This window comes from Podarcis melisellensis, assembly GCF_964234715.1.
Source record: "Podarcis melisellensis genome assembly, chromosome: 5".
Taxonomy (NCBI): domain Eukaryota; kingdom Metazoa; phylum Chordata; class Lepidosauria; order Squamata; family Lacertidae; genus Podarcis; species Podarcis melisellensis.
In genome coordinates, this window is record NC_138537.1 from 57416304 (window position 1) to 57437642 (window position 21339).

Below are 21339 nucleotides of genomic sequence, written 5' to 3' on the forward strand. Positions count from 1 at the left end.
TCCCATTGGCTTCACTTGCTTTCAAGGAACTGTGCTAAGATCCATGGTTTTCAGTTAAGGATCCTTCTCTACTCTTGTGTAGCAGCTTTGTTTACAATCTTGATACTATGCATTGTGGCCTTAGATCCCTGATTCTAACAAATGCACTAATCCACAGCATAGGGCTATTTTGGAATGTGTATATAATAGCTGTGTTTGGTAGAATTAAATCAGTTTTAACTGTATTTTGAAAACAGCAAACTTCCTTTAGAGTTTTCTAATTAAGTGTACACTGCTGCCATGTTACTGATCTATGCAATGAACAAAATAAAATGCTGCCTCTTAAATTGCCTCACATCCTAACTCAGCACACAAGTGTTGTTGTTGTTTATGTTTTATTTAAGTTTCAGGGATTAAGTTGAAGCTGGGCTCCTCACTGGAGCCGCAGCAGTGTCAGGGTTCTGTCTTGAAATCTGCCAAGTAACAACAAAAGGGCTGTCACATAGATGATTGAGCAAACTTGTCTTTTGCTGCTGCAGAGGGGTAGGATCCAAAGAAGTGGGTTCAAGTTACAAGTAAAAAGAAGGATGAGACTCTGAAAGTGGTGGATTCTCCTTCATTAGAGGTTTTTTCAGCAAAGGGCTGTATAGCTACTTATCCAGGATTCCGTAGCAGCGAGTTTCCAGTAGGTTTTACTTCCAAGTAAATATGTATCAGTTCTGGCAATTGCATTACCACTGAATAACCACATTCAATTCCTGTATGTCTAGGATTAGATATAAAGATGACCAATTCAAAAGGTGTGATTTCAAGTAAGCTTTAAGCCTAAAACCTCTTGACTGAGAAATGAGCCCTAAGTGGGGATGAGCAGAGAATTTTTTTGGGGGAGGGGTGTCAAATAATTGACAAACTATCCTGGATTTCACAAGCACCAGTTTCTGTAAAACACACACACAATAACCCAATCTTCTTTCCCTACTTGTAAGCAAATTCTGTTGAAATTTGTGGAACTTGCTGTAGATGAAATGTTAGGCATGAAATAAGTACATGTATATAACAAATATTTTGATGGCTTTCACCCATTTGCAAGCTGCAGTTTTTGGCATTTGTCAGAAGAGTTTTATTTGTGATTTAAAAAACAACCAGAAATGAAGTAAAGACTTCTTAAGTGGGTTTAAGCAAACTTTGCCCTTCAAGGAAGTTAGAATAATCTGCGTAAATGGATGTGCTTCTTTGCAGGACAGAGGGGTAAATAAATACAATATGGAGATTAATAAAAAGGCGACAATCTTCTACAGGGTTTAGCTTGAGCAAATCAATGAAATGATATTGCTACAACAACAACTGATAGTGCACATGTCTACCCAAAAGTAAATCCCACTCAGTTAAATGGGTCTTATTCCCAGGAGTGTAAAAGGTTGCAGTCAAACAGCCTCACAGCACCTTAAAGATGAACAAATATATTAAAGCTTTTGTGGTCTTGGGTGCAGTGGAATATAATGCCTTTACAACTGAAAACTTTTTCCAAGTCCTTCAAGGGAGCCCCACTGAAGTACACAGCACACCTAATGTGCATCTCAAAAGTTTTTGCTTTGTATAACCTGTGCTACAGTTACAGCCATCAACATCATCGTTGCCCAACATGGACAGCAGTTTAATATCTTCAGAAACTGACTGAAAGTAGAAGTCCCTGAAAAGATATGATCTTGCAGGGAGAGCCCATGCATGTTACTTAGAAGTAAACCCCACTGAGTTAAATGTTGTTTCCTTCAAAACAAATGTCAAGGATGGTAGCCAAGTAAATGTGCAAGTGTAAGCGAACTTACTCAGAAGTAAATCTTACTAGTCTCAATGAGACTTAATAGCAATAGTGCCTACAACTGCAGCTTTACGGGCTTCCTAGATGTGTTTCCTCAGGTACAGTATTGAATTCCACTTCAATAAGATTTTACTCCCCGGTAAGCATATAGGAGATTTACGCCTTAATTTGTTGCCCACACACTTGAAATTTGTTATCAGATCCACTGATGCAGTACATTATTGCTATTATTAAACATCCCCATTCTCTAGAAAGCGCAAAGCCTATTCCATTCATTTAAAGGGAATTTCGGTTCACGTCCAACTCTCAGTTGGTGAAGCCCCTGATTTTTCACTGCGCTTTCCTTTGGGTAACTCGATCAGGGTCCTAAGGCGAAGTAGAGGGCCCTGAAGTAGCGGGATTACTTCGGAGAAAGTGAACAAATCTCGCCGATCCCACTGGGCTCCACTCCCCAAAACAAGTGCTAAGGATCCCTTTCATGCGTTCGAGAGAGTTACAAGCGTCTCCCGGGCATCGCAATTCACGGCCATCGGCACAGCAAAGGGGGGACGAGCCCGCTTGTTTACGCGCCGGCAGCTCTGCGGCTCCTGTTTTTTCACACTATGCGACCAGGGGGCAGGTTCGCGTGTCGAGCACCCAAATAAATCCCCGCCGGTCGGCAAGTTTGTAAATAAAAACTCTTTTCTTTGGACAAACACAAAAGATCATCTTTGTGTCCGCCCAGGGAGCTGGGACAATAATTTATAGGAAGAATTTTGGGGATTTAATCGAGCGTCCAAAATTAATCCGCATCCCCGCTGAGGAGCCCTTTAATTGCTCGCTTCCTGAATGCTAACCTCTTTTGTGGGAGAGAAATGTAGAGAACAAGCCCTGGGCCGTCCAAGTGGCGAAACCGCATCGGAGGTGGGGCCCTTCAAAGTCGGTCTCACGCAAAGAAGCGCTCTGTCGCGAAAGGAGGACGAGGAGAATTGGCAGCGAGGGGGCAGGGAGGTGTCCCCTGCCTGCCTTGCGCCCCCTTCCTTGGGCGATCCACGGAAAGCCAATGTTTCCAAGTAAATGGATGTGTTGATCCTAAGCACGGCGCGATCCTGACCCTGTCTGCTCAGAAGTACACCCCGAGGAGGTCCATGGGACGTAATTCACCGTGTAGAATAAGACAGCAGACTTATTCAGCCCCACTGAGTGCTATTTAGCTACAACCCTCACAAGCCAACAAGAGCAGCCATGGCTTCTCTGTCCCAGAATCCTCAGAATCCTTTGTGGCATTTTGGTTGGCTGTAATAAAGTTATTGCTCAACTGGGTTGTTGCCATTTTCCCCCGTATAGGCCAAGATGGCTGCCTTTGCGCCTTAGTCAGGTGCGCATCGTAGGAAAGAAGGCTGCCTTTCTTTCGCTGAGTACTTACTCCCCGCATTTATTCCTGTGGCATTTCTACCGGGCAAAGCAGACCGAGCATTGGAGCAACACCGGCCTATTGAATCAAAAGTAAATTCAAGCTTTTAAAATGGGACTTGCTGCGTCCCGTTGGTTTGAAGCGGACTTTTGGAAATGCGCTCACTTCAGGTCTTGCTTTTTAAAGCCACAAAGGCGGCGTGAATGATCCCTTTCAAGTGGAGGGTTGGCTAGGGTGGGATTCACGTCGATTTAAAGGCTTAATAGACGGCGATTGGTCTTAGAAGGAAGCCGTCTGGACTCTGGAGCGAAGCAAGGAGTTAAGGCGCGTTCAGCCGGCACCGAGGTGATTCTAGATTCTTTTTTGATAACTTACGGAGAGGTTCCTAAGCTTCCTTGTTTACTCGGAAACAAGTTCTGCCGAGTTCAAATCCAATCCTAAGTCATGTCTACTCAAGTCAGAAGTACGTTCTACTGAGTTGAAAGGGACTTATTTCCTCCGTAGAGTCTGAATTAGACACATAGCTTTTTAATTGCAAGTCACCCTAGTAATGCGTTTTGAGATAGAAAAATATTATTAATGTGTCTGAGATGGAAAAATATAAACAAATGAAATTCTGTTTTGTTTGTGGTGTGTTAGGAATTGGGCGGTTTATGTTCTGGAATTTAGACTGCAATGCTATCACGCTTTCCCCCAAAAGCAGTCCCGTTGGTCTCGATTATATTTGCGACCAGACATTTATACGACTGCACTGCCTACCACGGTCGCTGTTTCCAAACTTACATGTTCAGGTGCAAAGAAATCCGCCTACCCTCCTATTTTCCGCTTTCAAGACTGGGCCTTCTCGCTCCCTCGGTCACCTGTCACTTCCATAACCGTGGCTCGCAACAATGGCCCTAATTAAGGCAGGGCTGGGGAGAGAGAGAAAAGGGGCGGGGGGGGGGGGAAACAAGAGTTCAGGTTAAGGCTGTTCTTTTGATGATGGCGCCTGGCCGGGAAGGCGGCTGACTTGGCGAGCGAAGGAGCCGGGCGCTCTCTTGACATCGCGCAATGCTAAACCCGGTTACTCGGAAGGAAGGCCCGCGGATGTCTGTGCGACCGACTTCCCTGACAGCGTAAATATAGAACTGCAGTCTAGGTAGTTGTGCCACATGTTGGCGCGTCGCTTGAAGTGGAATTTTTAAAGGACGGGTTTGTTTGCTTTTTTTTAAGATTTCTTGCATAATCTGTTCAAGTGACCTGGACGCGTCGAGTTTCTAAAAATATCTTCTGTTTTGTAACACCTTCGTTGAAGGGGGGCTTCAATACACAAGCCTTTTCTGTGCCACTGAATTCCACCTGGGATGTTATGCGTTAGGATGCCAAGAGGAAAATGCCTGAACTCCAGTTTTTCACATTGCTGGAGTACATCAAGCTCTAGCAATATAAAGGCCGGACACCAGTATAGTAGTAGTATAGTAGTAGTAGTAAACAAGCCTCATTTAATTCAGCGGTGCTTAGTTCTGAGTAGAGATCTGCTGTACACTGCAATGTACATTTACCTAGATTCCCATTTAAATCTATGGGATATATACAGCAATTTCCTGGATGCCTATTCATGGAAGCAAGTTCCATTGGGGCTCTCAGGATTTAGGATTACAGCTTTCTTTTGGAGTAAACGTGTATACATTTGGAGTGTGCCTAAGTTGCGCGCGTTTGTTGTCTTGGGCTCGCTGTTTGCATTCTTTAATATTCTAAGTGTGTAATGTATATAGGAGGCTTTTCGGTTACCGTGTGTGTTGCTGTTGCTACGTTGGTACATGGGGATAAAGGCTTTGCAAGAAAACTTAAGGCATGCTTTTGCAAAGGCTTCTATGAACACAGACTTGGCGGGCCGCGCCGTGCGGCAGTCGGGCTATAGGCAGCATTTCTTCCTTTCCTTTTGTTTTAGAAGAGGGAGACAAAACATTTATCCTGAAATCAAAGGAAGTCAATAAAGCGAAACACCTCCTAATTGATTCCCACTGGCCCGCGTTGTCCTCGTCAGCAGGCCGGGGGAAAGCGAAGTGGACAAGGAGGCCGCAAACAAGTCCGCCGCTGCCTGCGCAGAGACAATGGGCCCTGCCGGAGAGAGAGGACTCCTCCTGTGACAGGAGCGGGACCCGCTGACCCCGGACCCGGAGCCGCATTCTCGCCCTCGCGGAGGTGCCTCGGAGCCAAAGGCAAGCTCGAAGGTGGGGGCGGGAAGTCCCGCGGGACAGACGAGGACAGCGAGAGGGATTATTTCCTGATCAAGGCATGATTGAAACAACACACATGCATCCCTTGAGTTGTAGGGGCTGGCATTATTATTATTATTATTATTATTATTATTATTATTATTATTACACCCTATACCCGGTTGACAGAATAAAATCAAGATATAAAAAACACAAAATACATAATAAAAATAAAAACAAGCCAGTAGCCCCCCCCGCACATTTTGAAAGGGAATAGGGTGCTTCCACATAGCTGTTCATTTGGGGGGAGGGAATCGCAGATCCTTATGTGTGATGATTTTTCACAGCATCGCCGTGACATTTCTGGGGGCCATGCACCCCCATTTTAACCTGGATTCACCATCTCTGGAAAAAGCCGGTTACTTTTTTTTGCACCGACCCATTTGTAATATATGAATTTCCTGCGTGCAGCATTAAGCCGCCTGCCCCCCCATAACTTTTAAAACACCTTCCTTTGCCACCCCACAGGAACTATAAAGTCCCCCCCTCACAGTTACAATTCCTTGCAACCTTGGCAAACCTGGAAATGTGGTGTGTGTGCTTGAAATATGCTTTAACTTGATGGTGGGTAAAGGTAAAGGGTACACAACCTTAAAATACAAAAGATGGCAGTTGTGGCTTAGTGGCTAGATGTGGGAGAGGCCTGACATCAGTTCTTCACTCTGCCATGAAGCTTGCTGAGGAACCCCAAGAGGCTCACACGTCTTATCAGCCTAACCTACCTCACCATGGGGGAGGGGGAGGGGAGATGTACGCTGCCTTTCAGTTCCTTGGAGAAAAGGTAAAATAGAAATGTGATAAAGAATAATGAAATCAAACACTGTGAAGCCTTTCCTAAATTAATAGTAGTTCTCTGGACTGGCTCACTAAGTGGATCTTCTCTCTGCCTGTCATATTCAGCTGAAGTTCCATCTGTGGCAAGAACAAATGTTGAGTGTAGCAGTCCTCCAGGAAATACATTGTGTGTGTGTGTGTGTGTGTGTGTGTGTGTTATATAATTTTCATTGATGAACTATTGGGCATGGAGTGTGTTGAGAGAGTGTGCTCCATTGCTTTGAGGGACAAGGTCAAATTCTATGCAGGGTTGCCAAATTACAAGAACACTGCTATGAATCTTGCTGGCGTGCTTGCTGCCAAACCCCATAGTGCTGACGTCAAGAGGCTCATAAGTGCCAATGTTGTGCTCAGAAGTAAAAGCTGGGCCCAACTATCTGAGAAACAGAAAACGTCTGTCATTACAGCCATTAAAAATTTGCCACCAGTCATTGAGTGGGACCCAGAAGAAGAAAATGACGATGACGCATAGGGTGGAGCTTGGACCTGAGGCACAAAAGCAGAAGTACTTTAAGGGTATTTATAAGGATGTGACAAAGTATTACCTGCCCAAAGACGAAGGAGAAGTAGAGGAAGTTCTGGACATAAAAAGCAAGGTGTTTTAATATAGCTTGGGCAATTTAAGTATAGAAACTGAGTGCATTCTACCCATATATATAATTTGTGTTCCTGACGTTACCTGTTAAGCGCTTTTTTAAAACACATGTTTTTAATGTGTGTAGTTTTCCATCTATTTTTCCAAGTGTTCATTATCAGCTTTTCATATGCACAATCGGCCAGCCGCCTGCCCTGCACCTGCACACTAAAAAGAAGACTGAATTCAGTTCTGGTATTGAAAACCAGACCTCTTAGGGATGATCACTGATTCCTTTTATTTGGCTTTTAATATGTTGCGGCCTCTTTTAATTCTTGTGTTTGTTTATTTTATTTTGTTTTATTTATTTACAATTTTATTTTTATTTAAATTGTCTTTTAAGTAAACCCCAGGCATGTTGTTGTTTTAAAAATAAGTTTGTGTGATATGTAGGTTGGTCCTCATTCAATTTAATTTCAGTAGGTGAGAGATGCAGCCTGACCTGCCAGAGCTATTGTGTACCAGTGATGGTGTTGGGTCACAGTGCTATAACCTTTTGCCAAGGACAACCATGCTAGTCTGCCTGCAGTGGCTCATAGGACTTGATTACAAATCAAATTGACACTATGCAGGCATTACAATTGGTGGTGGGGAGTAGGAATGTGCATGCTGGTTCTGCTCCATGCTCCAATAGTTGCATTCATTTTCCAGGGTTCTGAAATGTCTCTCTATAGACAAAAGTCTCCCCACTTGGGACGAGTCACCTTCCATTCAAAGTGCATCCATACCACAGTTTGCACATTATATTTGAGATTTCTCATGACATAAAAGCCACTCCTGGAAAATTAATGGAATGCAATTGAATGTAGCTCAGGTTTAGCACTCATTTCCATGTTATTTGATTACAGGGGGAAAAAATATATTTGTTAATTTGGAAAATTATGGGGGTTTTGCATGGCACTTTCCCTGCCCTTTTCAAAGGTTCACATCACAGCTGCTCATATGATGAATCACAAGGCAACATACCAGGATGCACTGCTCTCCTTCGCCCATTTTAAGGTTCCCACTTTTTAAAAAAGTTGGCCTGACTAGAAAGTCTGCTGTTATTTTGGCATAGAAAGCCATGGAGAAAGGTAAAGTCCAGAAAATTGGCCGAATGTAGAGGGTAAGCATGGAGGAGAGATGAATCATGCGGGGACCACAGGGTGCTTGTGTATACAGGGTGTGCAGAACCAACATCTCTGTTGGCATCTGTTCACATTCATGGATAGTTGTTGTTTGAATGACATTTACTGTAACATGGCGCTATAGCAGTTGAGATGTGACGGGGCAGGAGCTAAACGAACACATTAAACCCCACATATGAATGCAGCCAAAGTTAAAGATACGTCGACCATGGGAGAAAGGGCTAAGCAGTGCATCACCACTGCCTCCCACGTGTTTAAACTGCCTTAATTGTCACACCTGCATAAGGCTATTGGGGCGATAAATTCAAGGATGTTTAATTAACTTAGGTAGCAAATCAGTTTGCACTAATGTAGAATAGCAGTTAGGAATTCTGGAAGAGAAGAAAATGGGTTGCTTATTGTGGATGAGAAAACTGAGATAAGACACGTTTGCAAAGAATGATTCTGGGCCACCTCATGTAATTAAATAAATGTTCCCTAAACTAAATCTGGGAAGGAGACGTTCTTCTGTGGAGCCGGTGGTGACACACAATCACAGTTGTTGTTCTTGTGGTAAGCTTTGCCTTGCATTAGGTTTCACTTATGGTAATTTATCACCTTTACTCTGACTTTTCACTCTTGAATGCTCCAGTGCTCTTCACCTGCCTAAGGCGTGCATTAACGCGAGCATCTGAGCCCAAGTATCTCTGGCTGTTTGACTGACTTAACCTTGGGGTGTTGGTGGGAAATGTCTTTGCTGTGATAAGCCTTGGGGCAGAGTTGTTTGGATTGCAGCGAAGACAGAAACAACCCTAAGAGGGAGTATATCTAATACTTTAATTGAAGGTTTCAGATTCACAGCAGCAATTTGAAATTAAATTACATAGGCTGGAAGTGTTTCCTTTGCAATCTGCACCTGCTGGAACCAAATCAATATAAGATTGTCTTAATAATAGCAGGTAGGTTAGTTAAGCAGTTTCTGGAATTCCTGGGTAGTAGCACCAACCAGGAAGGAGAAACATCGCAGAGATATTATGGCAATAGTCCCTCCTTGTAAATATTTGTGGAGGGGATTTCGTCTTTGGGAAGCGAATTTGTAGAGAGTGGCTGGCAGATGGATCACTTCAGAGGCTCCTTGAAACCAAACGCTTTCTTGGAGAAACTGACTGACAGACTAATCCTAAACGAATACAAAGAGTACGAACATAAGAACCCGGCAGGGTGGGAAGAAATATCTCTCTAGTCCTACCTTTCCTAGTTCAGCCTTTCCTGGCCTTGGGCCCACCAGATGTTGGGGACTACAACACACTGCAGCCCCTGCCAGCACAGCTGTTTCTGAACATGGCCATACAGATGCTTCTGGGTAGCTTCCAAGAGGGGCATAAAGTCCCTTGTTATTTCTCTCAACTTCTGCTACTTGCAGATATTTTGGCTTAGACTTCATTTATTTTATTTTATTGTTACATTTATATCCTGCTTTTCCTCCAAAGAGCTCTGGGTGGCCTACTCTCCTCCCCATTTAATCCTCATTGCAACCCAGCAAAGTAAATTAGGCTTGACAGATTGTGATTAACCCACGGTCGCCCAGCGAGCTTCACGGTTGATCTGGGATTTATTTATTTCATAAAATTTATACACCGCTTGATGTTTTAAAACACCCAACCCTCAAAGTGGTTTACAAAAAGACCAAGAAGAAGAAGAAAAAAACAATCCTACTTTAAAACATACAAAAGTTAAAATGTGATTACCCTAAGGGTCATTGATAGGGGTTGGCTTCAAATTACAGTGGCCGAAGTGCCCTGAGAAAACAATTTACTGTGATTAAAACCTAGATCTCTTGGTTAAAACATGTCTGCTCCTGCCCCTTGCTGCCCACAGTTGAGCTCATAGCGCTTCCTTAGCTTGGTGTTGTATTTTTTTTTTAATGCATTGGTTGCTTTAAAAATGAAGCATTTGGGGGACTTGTTCAAAAGGGTTGTTTTAGCTGCGACATTTCAGGATGTGCATCTCTGTTGACATGAGATCCTGGCAGCATACTGAAGGTGTGAGCTTTTAGCTGGCTGGTGCTGGGAATTTGATAGGCTGCTTTTCTTCCCATCAACCATGAAGGGAAGGGAGCGGAGTTGAGCTGAGTAGATGTGCATACTCAGGCATGAATCTTCCTGGCCACTTCACTCCTCTGCGAGGCCTTTTAAAATGCCCAGGGGATTCCCTGTGGAACCCGGCACCTGTGTGGGGGTGCCTAGTTGCCCCCCCTCAGAATGTTGCACCCAGGGCCACACCCTACTCCCCCCCCCAAGCCCACCACTGCGTGATGCATCTAAGATGTGTTGTTTAGAAGCTGAAAGAAGCTTTCTCAATAAATAGCTGGCAACTGTGCAGGCCTGGTACGAACTGTCAGGCACTGGCCATGGGTCTCAGTGGCTTGAAAGGGCCACAGCCCCATTCATCTCCATCCCCGCCTGGATGCTTCTCAGCAGTGGGCAGTCTTGTGGCTATTCAATGGGGGCTAAGCTCAAGTCCCACCTCTGGTGGACAGCCAGTCTTTTTAAGGTTTGCAAAATGTAGTGCCCTGTTCTGTAGATGTATGAAATTTATTGGTGTAGTCCAGAGAGAACTTCATGATGAGGGTAACTTAGATGAGGAACAGCTTGGCTTCCATTCAAAAGTTCTGTTGTCTGTTCACCGCAGAAGCATATTTGCATACACCACAGGTGTCCTGGACGTTCAATTTTTTATTGCTAAAGAACAGCGGTCATTTTGGTTGGCATGATCTCACATGATTCCTCTCCCTGGCACTTTTTTTTGGGGGGTGCCATGCTACAGCACAAAATTGTGTGAGATCATGGGAACCAAAAGGGCCACCGCGCTCTCACGATCAAAATGCAGGAAGATGGCATCTGGGAAAATGGCATCCTTGATTTTGGCTTCAAAAAAAGTCTGGCCCTGCAACTATTGCCACCATTTCCTTCAAAGACAAGGTAGGCTTTGGAAAGCTAGGTTTTAACTGCTTAACAGCTGCTTAAGCAAAGACGAATCATCATACCTGTGCTGCCTTCAGGTCTTTTCTGCCATTTTGAAAGTTTGTGTTGACGTATGCAGTTCAAAATAGGCCTTTTGGTTTTTGTGCTGGATTCAGCTGCTGCAGCCATCGATTGCTCGCATCTAGTCAAATGCTTGTGTTCTTTCAGGGAGAGAAATTCTACCTGTTGCATCGGCTCGCTCTCATCCTTGCCAGCACGCATCATTCTCAGCCCTGCTGTGACATGAAGAAACAGCTGCTATAAGCAGAACTTCCATATTTAGTGTTAAATGGGCCGTATCCAGCAGACATACTCACATTGCCTTAATGTTACACTCTCGTCTAGCTTTGTAATCCAAGAGTGCTGCAATGTTTTGACAGCTTGCTCTGAGATTAACACTTACTTTTGGAGTTCCTATGCAGGCATAACATTATAGCTACTGTACTTGGATGCAGGAAGAATGTCTACACTTAGCCCTATTGTGAAGGGAAGAGTTATGACTATTATATGAGACATTTAATGGTCAAAATGGCATTTCCTCTGCCCTTTATGAGTTCTATTTAAGTGGGTGCATGTGTCTTGCATCCTGTAAATTAGGTATGCTGGAGTGGTCTGCTACGGATAGGTACAATGGCTATAATTTGTATATCTGCTTCCATTTTCCCAGATGGTGATTTTCAGCTGAGAGAGACAATTGTGCTGCTTAGACCAGGGTCAAGTTTTTTGAAGTTGTGGGTATCCATCAGAAATAGAGGGAATGATTGTTAGGAGGATATGAAGTGAATGGGAAGCAGGGTTCCCTCCACCCTTTCGGCTTTCCCTTTATCCATAGGAACATCAGCTTCAACAAATCAGTGCTGTTGTCTATAGTTGTTCAGGCAGCTTAAGTACCGGGTAGTTGCATTAGGAGCACATGTACTTCCCCATTGGTGAGATGCAGAAGGTTTGCTTCAGACATTTTGAACATGTGCAAATACAAAAAGCCCACACATCCGGTTTTCACGCCTCCCACTATTGTCCAAGGCCATTAACTACATAATCCTTGAGTCACTGTCCCAAATAACTGCAGCCTGGCAATGTGGCAAAGTTCCTTGCAATGCTCATATGACCCACATTTGTTCTCAGTGACTACTTAAAGAAGTGCAAAAACATCAAACAGATTAGGTGGCTTTCTCTGCAATGGAAAAATTCAGGAATACACACACACACACACACACACACACATATATATAATGTGAATGAACTGCGATTTATCACAATAAGGGAGCCAATTTAATGACTTTTTAAAAAAATATAGCAAAAAAATACTATAGTACAAACAGAACTTGGGTCATTTTGCAATTGTGTGAACTTCTGCTTGGTTTTGCAGTCCTGGTGAATGTGGGCCTGTTTCTAATCTCTATGGGCAGTTAATTATTGGATTTTCTTGAATGATGACAGGTAGGGCAAAGCCTTGCTGTTCTATGAAGAATGGGGACTTCATTTCACACCAGTAGTAAAAGAGGTGATATGTACATTTGATAGCTGAGCCTAATGCAGCTCAACAACCGTAAATTGTATCAGTTACATAATTTTGCAAACTGTACCCATAAAAAGCTACTATCTCTGAGAATGTCTGTTTGATGAGAGAATCCTGCTGCCACCCTCTGGGAAATGGTTGATAGTGAATCATCACATATTTCAGGTTGAAAAAAGGGGGGCGGGTAATGTCTACTGTGAACGTAAACTCCATTTTCCTATGTCTCTCATTCATCACCACTGTTTATAACAGTAGGGCATTGTCTTTCAACTTGATTTTCATTGTCTTGAATATTTTAATTTTTTAAAAAATGGAATTTAATATCTTAATCAGAGCTAGTAACTTGCCTAGCTATTACACATAGTACAACTTACATAAAATGTAAGTATTTTACATTTCTGGTTGGTTATGCAGAAATAACTCTTTCCAAAGGGCTGGCTTGACCATTAGGCAACATGAGGCGACTACTTCAGACGGTAGATTTTATAGGGGCGTGGCAGCAGTGACAGCCCTCTGGCTATTTCTTCTAAGACCTCTGGCCATTCTCAACTGCCATTCTAGCTGACTTCTTTGTCTAGAATGGGGAATGGCATTATTTTGTCCATCACCTCAGAGTATCTTGGGCCAGCCTTGTTGAAATACAACTTTGGTATGGATCCTTAGGTACTCACTTTTTAATTCAAGGGAGGAGATTTCCCAATGGGCCCCCATCTCCCAGGAGTAGATTTTCTGTGAGGAATGCAGAGGTAAGGGAGACAGAAGCAAAACCTCATTCAGTGAACACCAACTCTCTTCCTTCACAGACAGAAAGTTAGGGTTCAAGCCTTTTTTTTCAGACAAGCGTTTTCCACTAGCCCCACCTGGAGACACCAGGGATCAAACCTGGGAGAGGGACCTTCTACCACAGATCTGTTGAGCTCCGGTCCTGCTTGTGTGCTTTGCATAGGCATCTGGTTGACTGCTGTGAGATCTGAATGCTGGACTAGATATATCACAGACCTGATCCAGCAGTGCTTTGCTGATGTTATTCTTTTAGAACACCTGCATGATGTTATTCTTTTAGAACACCTGATTAAGGCTATTCTTTGCATGCAAAGTATTATTTCCATCACTGGGCCGTGACCTTTTACTTCAGTGCTAGCCATATTGTTCAAGCTGCAACAGAAAAGCACCAATAAATTACAGTACAGTACCTAAGGATTTTCACATGTGTTTTTCCACCAGATGTTTCTAGAATTCCTCTGTCACTATCTTAGCATCTGTTGTGTGATTGTTAAAGTATCCTGGTCAGAGTCTCTTCATCCTCCTTACACTGTGTAGAAATATAAATGCTAAACTAGAGGCTGGATCAACTGTGTTAGGTCCTTCCTTTCTAATATTTACAGTTGAAAACAAGTAGCAGAACTGATGAGAACAGCAAGTCTAATACCATATAATGCAAAGGGACCCAGTCGATCCTTTTACCGGGACTCATCAATTTTCAGGATATGTTCTGACAGCTTTTCCTCCTGCTGGCTGTAAAATAGCCGAGCAAAAGAGTTTGCTAAAGGGGTGATATTTCATGCCTCTAAAATTTTCTCACAGTCGAGAAATTCTGAAAGAGCATGTGTTCTGTCTTTTTCCTTAAAAGGGGACAGTGGGTTAATTTGTCTCACTGTTATTTATTGGTTTACTTATTTGACTAACAGCTTTGCTGCTTTTGATTGGGAACATTATTATTTTTTGGTAATAATAAGGGGGGGGGACGAATTTCTGAATTGCAAAAGTTCATAGCCAAAGGAGGATTTGAAACCTGGCCTCACTATAGCACACATGGTGGTGCTGTGGAGATCAATAACTTTGTGCACAGTTCATCCATTCCCATTGGTGGAGAAAGGTATGCTAATTTTTTACTCCTGACTTAAAGTAATAATTTAGATTTTAAACTTGCTGCAAAATATAGGAAGCCCTGCTTTTACCCAAACATCTGATACAGCAAGAAAGTGTGTATGTCTCATGTGATGTTCATTAAATGCACGCGCACAAACATGTTTCTATTACTTTGCTTGTATAGCATGCTCTTTTGAGGTTACTGTATTTTTCACTCTATAAGACGCACCAGACCACAAGACTGTTTTTGGAGGAGGAAAACAAGAAAAAAAATACAGTGGTGCCCCGCAAGACGGAAAACCCGCAAGACGAAAGGGTTTTCCGTTTGCGAGTTGCTTCGCAAGACGAATTTCCCTATGGGCTTGCTTCGCAAGAAGAAAGCCCATAGGGAAATCTCCGGGGACCTCTTTTAAATGCTGGCGGTGGGGAGCAAAGCCTTTCCCCCCCTCCAGCCTTCAGAAGAGGTCCAGGAAGGCCGGCGGGGGCCGAAAGGCTTTGCTCCCCACCGCCAGCATTTTAAAAGCAGTCTGGGATAGCAGGGAAGCGCTTCCCGCTATCCTGGACGGCTTTTGAAGGCAGCCGGGGGGAGCAAAGTCTTTTGCCCCCCACCGGCCTTCAGAAGAGGTCCTGGACTTCGCTGCCGCCCGCCAGCATTTTAAGATCGCCCCGGACAGCGGAGAAGTCCTCCGCTGTCCCGGGGTTTTTTAAAATGCTGGGGGTGGGAAGAAAAGCCCTTGTCCCACCCCCAGCCTTCAGAAGAGGTCAGGGGACAGACTGTCCCCGGACCTGGTCTGAAGGCGGTTTCCATAGGAACACATTGATTGATTTTCAATGCATTCCTATGGGAAACCGTGCTTCGCAAGACGAAAAACTCGCAAGAAGAAAAAACTTGCAGAACGAATTAATTTCGTCTTGCGAGGCACCACTGTATTCTGAATCTCAGACGCCAGAACAGCAAGAGGGATCGCTGTGCAGTGAAAGCAGCAATCCCTCTTGCTGTTCTGGCTTCTGGGATAGCTGTGCAGCCTGCATTCGCTCCATAAGACGCACACACATTTGCCCTTACTTTTTAGGAGGGAAAAAGTGAGTCATAGAGCAAAAAATACGGTATTTTATCAGGTAGTTCAGAAGTGGCATTTTGTAAAAAAAAAAAATTCATTTAACCATTCTCAATCAATTCATGAGAAAAAAAATTGAATTCAAGATTTATCAAATGGAATAGAAAAATTCGGTGAAATTCTTACGGGTGGGTGCAGGGTTTTTGTCACACTCCCCTCACTTTTAAGATAGCCAAAGCGTCTGAGGGTCCCTTATTTCGTTCTACAAGGCATCTCAGCATTCTTCAGCCTCCCCAGTTGTATATGCTGAGGTAATTCCTCCCATGGGGTTTTTCAGATCTGGAAGTGCAGTCAGCCAGGGAAGCTGCAGTGTGCTGAAGAAAGGTTTACAAGAAAGAAAAACATCCACACCACTCATGGACCTTGATAAGGCAGAATAAAAACCCCACACCCCATTCTAAATTCAATGAAATTCTAAAGTGTCCCGAGAATAAAGCAGAAAGAATGGAAACCTCCTTCTCAATATACGGAAATTTGAAGGACAGATTTTGTCACTAGTAAGAATTGACAAATTCTTGTGATGTGCATTAACATGGACAGCCTTTTATTATTATAATGCCCTAAGGTGAAGCCTAATGACAATCTTGTTTTGTTCTTTATCTTTGAGAATACTTCAGAAAGTAATTAAAAAATCCATTACAGGAAAGACGGACTGGAAATGTAAACAGGGCTTGTCTTTGTACCGGATGGCGTCATGTGTACTGATCTGTGGCACAAACAATATCTTAGAAATAATTGTACCAGTATTTCCTAAGTATTTCCTTTAAACCAACCAGAAACTTTTATTAGGCTCTTCGTTTTATCCTTAGAGCTGCAGTTTCTCAGATTGTTCCCTGTTTCACTGGTGCCCTCAATCCTTTGACACCTGTAAATAAATATGTTGCCAGTGCCATTGGGCCAATGCTAGAGTGCAGCTTCCCCTCACACAGATTTGAATGGGTCTTGAGCACTGAAGCACATCCTGCCTCCCACCACGGTTGCATAGCCCAGAGGCTGCAAACAACTAAAGAAAAAGGCAATTAAACGTATCACTTCAGAAAAGCCCGAACAACTTCACCATATTAAAAATAATTACAGAAGGAAAACAAGTGGAGTTTTGACAAGAGTAAGCAACAACCTGAACAAATTAAAGGAGATTTGTAAGAATTATTTATAGCAACAAAAGTTGGTGATTTTTTTTTTAATTCTTCAGGAGTGGGGTGATCTGCCAAATTGTTATGCAACAATCACAAAGACTGATGAATGAATCTCAGCTCTGCAGAAGAGTATATTTAATTACTTTAACTTCAGCCCATTTCTACTTACTAGACAAATGAGACAGAGACACCACCCACAAAGTCTTCTAAAATGCCACTGCATCAAGCAGAAGGCAGTTGCAAGAATATTACTGAAATGAATCTGAGGCTTCTCCATAAAGATAATATCCATTGAATAAAGGGGATGTGAACATAGCCAAAGCTGTACCTACAAAGTCTCTTGGATTTTGTCAGAGATACTTAACGGCATACATTTGTTGCAGGTTTCAGGCTGCCAAATTACATTTTATAGTTGCCACGGAGGAGATGCCAGAACTGACGTCTAGTGCTGGGAGGAAAGTGCCAAGGAACTAAAACCTAGGACTCTAGCAAAGGGACCAAACGGCCTTATTCTCTGTGACAGAGAATTCTCATAGTTTTCTCTAATCTCTAATGTGCACCAGGGCCACTTCTACAGATAGTCAAAAAGCATTTTGTAGCTCCTAGTCCTGCAGGGGGCATTTGTTGATATTAAAGGTCAATTGGGTCCTTTTGGGTCCATTTTTTTAAAAATACAATTGCCGTTATGAATGAAGTAAGCTGTCTTACTATTTATTTAGCATTTATTGCCAAAACAGACTACTAACTAACCAGTTTCCAAAATAAAAAAATCAATCACATCATTAATAAAACAACAACACAGAAATAAAAAATGCAGAATAATTAAAATTCACAGCAAAGCAATCAGATTGAAACAAAAATGTAAACATCTAGAATTAAGAAACCAAACGGTTCCATTAAAGCAACACAGCCACTCAAACAGGCAACTCAAGTCAAGAAGCAAAAGGAATGTCTGTGCAAACAGGTGCATCTTCAAAATATGGTGAAATGGCAATATTGATAGCACCTCTCATATTTCAGGGGGGAGTGCATTCCACAACATTAGCACCACCAGTCAAGAAACCACAAGCTCCGTGTCACCATAAGCACTTACCGGTATGTGGTGGTTTTCACCAGAAGGGTAGGAGATCAACATTTTAATAAAATTAATATAAGGATGCTCACTTTGGCCAGGCCCTTTGGTTTGCAAAAACTGAGCTGTCTGCATGCTGGCTCCATTATCCATTTTATTTACTTCAAAAATATTTCTAGGCTGCTTTTCCAGGCAGTGCCCACCCAGCTCACCACACAAAAAAGGCTACCAAATAGCAACAGTGCAAAACCTAAAACCTCCCGGCACATATAAAAGCCAATTAAAAACATACCCAGCCAACCACTTAAGAATGTTTTCCACAGCAACATCAAGCCACAGCTCAGACAGTACAGCTAATCTCAAAGCAAAATCAGCACCCCTGAATCTCTTTGTCTTAAAAAAATATTGTTGTCTTTAATGCAACCCTAAATGCAACCTGGGAGTGAGACCCATTGAACTCAATCAGACTTGTGTCTGAGCAGACATGGATTACACTGTTTGTCTGCCATGTCAATGTAACATTTACATTAGCAAGATAATGAATTTTCTGCTTTATTCTATCCTCCCTTTCACAACATTCTCCCCACCAGAGGGGAGAGCACTGGGCCTGGACCCTTCCCTCATACGCGGATGGCGTCGCCTTCGACACTGCGCCCAGTCTCCTGGCTCACAAGATGCTTCCAGTGACATCTCAGAGCAAGAAGCCAAACAGAAGGAATCAGAATAATGGGGAATAATATTCTGGCTCAACTTTTGGATCAGGCAGCTCGTGCCAGATTAAGTAATTTAGCACTTGTGAAACCAGAAAAGGCAAAAGCAGTGGAGAATTACCTTATACAGATGGGCAGTTAGGTGGGAAGGTAACTGAACAAGGGTTGATAGAAATACTTGAAAAAGTGAGTCAGCAAACTGACAAGAAAACAGTGGTATAGTTCAACAGAAGGAAAGTTTTGGATCCTGATGAGGAAGATCAATTGGTGAAATGCAAATCATCTAGATGAAAAATTTAAAATGATTATATGTATATACACACACACACACACACACACACGAAAATAGCCGTGAATTGCTCATTCATGCCACAGCAGAGTAGAGCATGAGTCACTGTAATACAGTCGGTATTTGTGTCTTTGATAGTTTGCATTTGTTATTATTTGTTTGCATTGCCAACACTATTGGACTGTAGCATCCCAAACACTTAAGGCAATGTTACATTTCATCACTCGCAAGATGCTGTCAGTATCACCTAAGAAGGAGTATACATGTATCTATTTCACTACTGAGATATATGTTCAAAACGTGCCCCTCCAATCTCCTGCAAATAAAACCCAAAAGCATTCATTTTTATATTAAAATAGATGCCACATATGCTTTTCTTAAGCAGCATCAACATGAGCACAACATACTATTGTAAGCAATCCTTAAGGTCAGGCAATAAAAATGTTTTTTTTTAATTTTATTTAATGTGAGAATGTTTTCGGCAAGGCACACTGACTTGCTTTTGAAATATTGATTTGCCACTAGCTCATAACATTTTATCTGTTTTTGTGTTTTATGATTCTTATGCTTCAGTTAGTCAGGTGCCGAGAATGCTGTGGTTCATGAACATTATAAAAAATTAATGTATTGTGTTTTTGTTATGAAAACTATTTCCATACATTCTATAATAGTAGCCAAAAGAGAATAGAATATGTTTCAGCTCATTTGGAGGGGAGACTGCACATGAAACATCCATTACCTTGTCATTGTTGAGAGATTGTCTTCAGTATGCATGACTTACCTGTTGTTTTACAATCAAGCAATTCTTTGGCATGTAATTTCAAAACATCTGTAAATAAGTGGGGCTTCTATTTACCTTAAAGCCAAGCTAGATGAAACACCATGCACAACCTTAGCAATTGTATGAATGATTTTTTAAAAAGCAAACAGTAGGTGCAGAGGGCCTGAACTGGATTAGCACCCTGGATGGGGATAAAGGGCTTTATTTCATTAGCATCCAATTGGGCGGTCCTAAGCTACCTCACTTTTCTCCCTTAACTCTACAGTAGTTCATTTATGAATAAGTTAAACAAAAAACCAAATGCTAACATTGTTCCGTGGTGGACTCCACTTTCTATGCCCTTCCATTGGGAGAACTGTCCATTTATTCCTACTGTGTCCTTCCTGTTACTTAAGCAGTACCTGATCCACCCAGAGGACCTCTCATCTTGTTCCTGGACTGCTCCAAGATTCAGGACTCTTTGGTGAGGTACTTTGTTAAAAGCTTTTTGAAAATCCAAGAACATTATGTCAACTGGGAAAAAGCAGGCACCTGTTTCAAAACTTGTTTGGAAAAACCTACATAGATCTGCCTGCTACCTGCTCAGTATTGCCATAACAAATACATTGAAAAGCCGCTATTGTGTTTGGATCTGGGAGGGTATCCAAGAAAGTCTGGGTAAATAATTGCAGCAACTCTTATATCATGTCTTATACCTTGCCTGAGGTGAGTAGCAATTGTTCAAAGACAGGTTCCAGTCACAGGAAGGGCTCTGCTACCCACTTTCTTTGGGGTTTATGTTCGAATATGATCAGAGAACCATTCCCCTTTCTCATCTTTTGACATAGTGAGGGCACGTGCAGCAAGGCTTGACCTCTTCTTCAGTAGGCTTTCCTGGGCCCAAGGAAGGGAATTACAGTGACTAATTAAACTTGTATCTATCATCCTGTTGTGATAAGAGGATTGGCAGAGGGATCAACTGCTAAACCCTTGCTTCACCTTCTGGCTTCAAGGGAAGTGCCAGACCAGAGGGGATGTCTGCCAAGAGAGCAGCTGCTTTCGAGCACAATCCCATTCATACCCACTCAGAAGCGAGTCTTGCTGAGTTCAAGGAGTAAGTGTACTTAGGAGCCCTCAAATGCCACACCCCTCAAATATACAACAACAACAACACTTTATTAGAGTCATAGACCAGCATAAGGAGGGAAGGATACAATCTTTTAAAATCATTTAAAATCTAAAAGCACACACTAAAAGGAGTTAAAACAGAATATCTATCTATCATCTATCTGTCTATCATCTATCTATCTATCTATCATCTATCATCTATCATCTATCTATCAATCATCTATCATCTATCTATCTATCTATCTATCTATCATCTATCATCTATCATCTATCATCTATCTATTATCTATCTATCTATCTATCTATCTATTTATCTATCTATCTATCATCTATCTATCTATCTATATCTATCATCTATCTATCATCATCTATCAGAATCCAAAAGAAGCTAAGAAAGTCTAAAAGAAGGGTTAGGAACCTCAGACAAGAGTGAAAGAGCACAAAAGGCTACTATATATAAGACCACAGATATCAGTCTACAGAGCACTCCAATACGAGTGCCCATTATATCTAATTTGTGGTACAGGTCATCATCATCCGTCGAATCCTGAGTGCTGCTGTGCAGAATCTGGCAACGTCATATGTTATAGCAGGAATGGCATCTGAAACCAGCAGGGAGTATAGAATTGTCCTGTGCACCCCGGGTTCTTATGCAGTGATGGTAAGATGAGACTAGTACGAATGTCTCTATA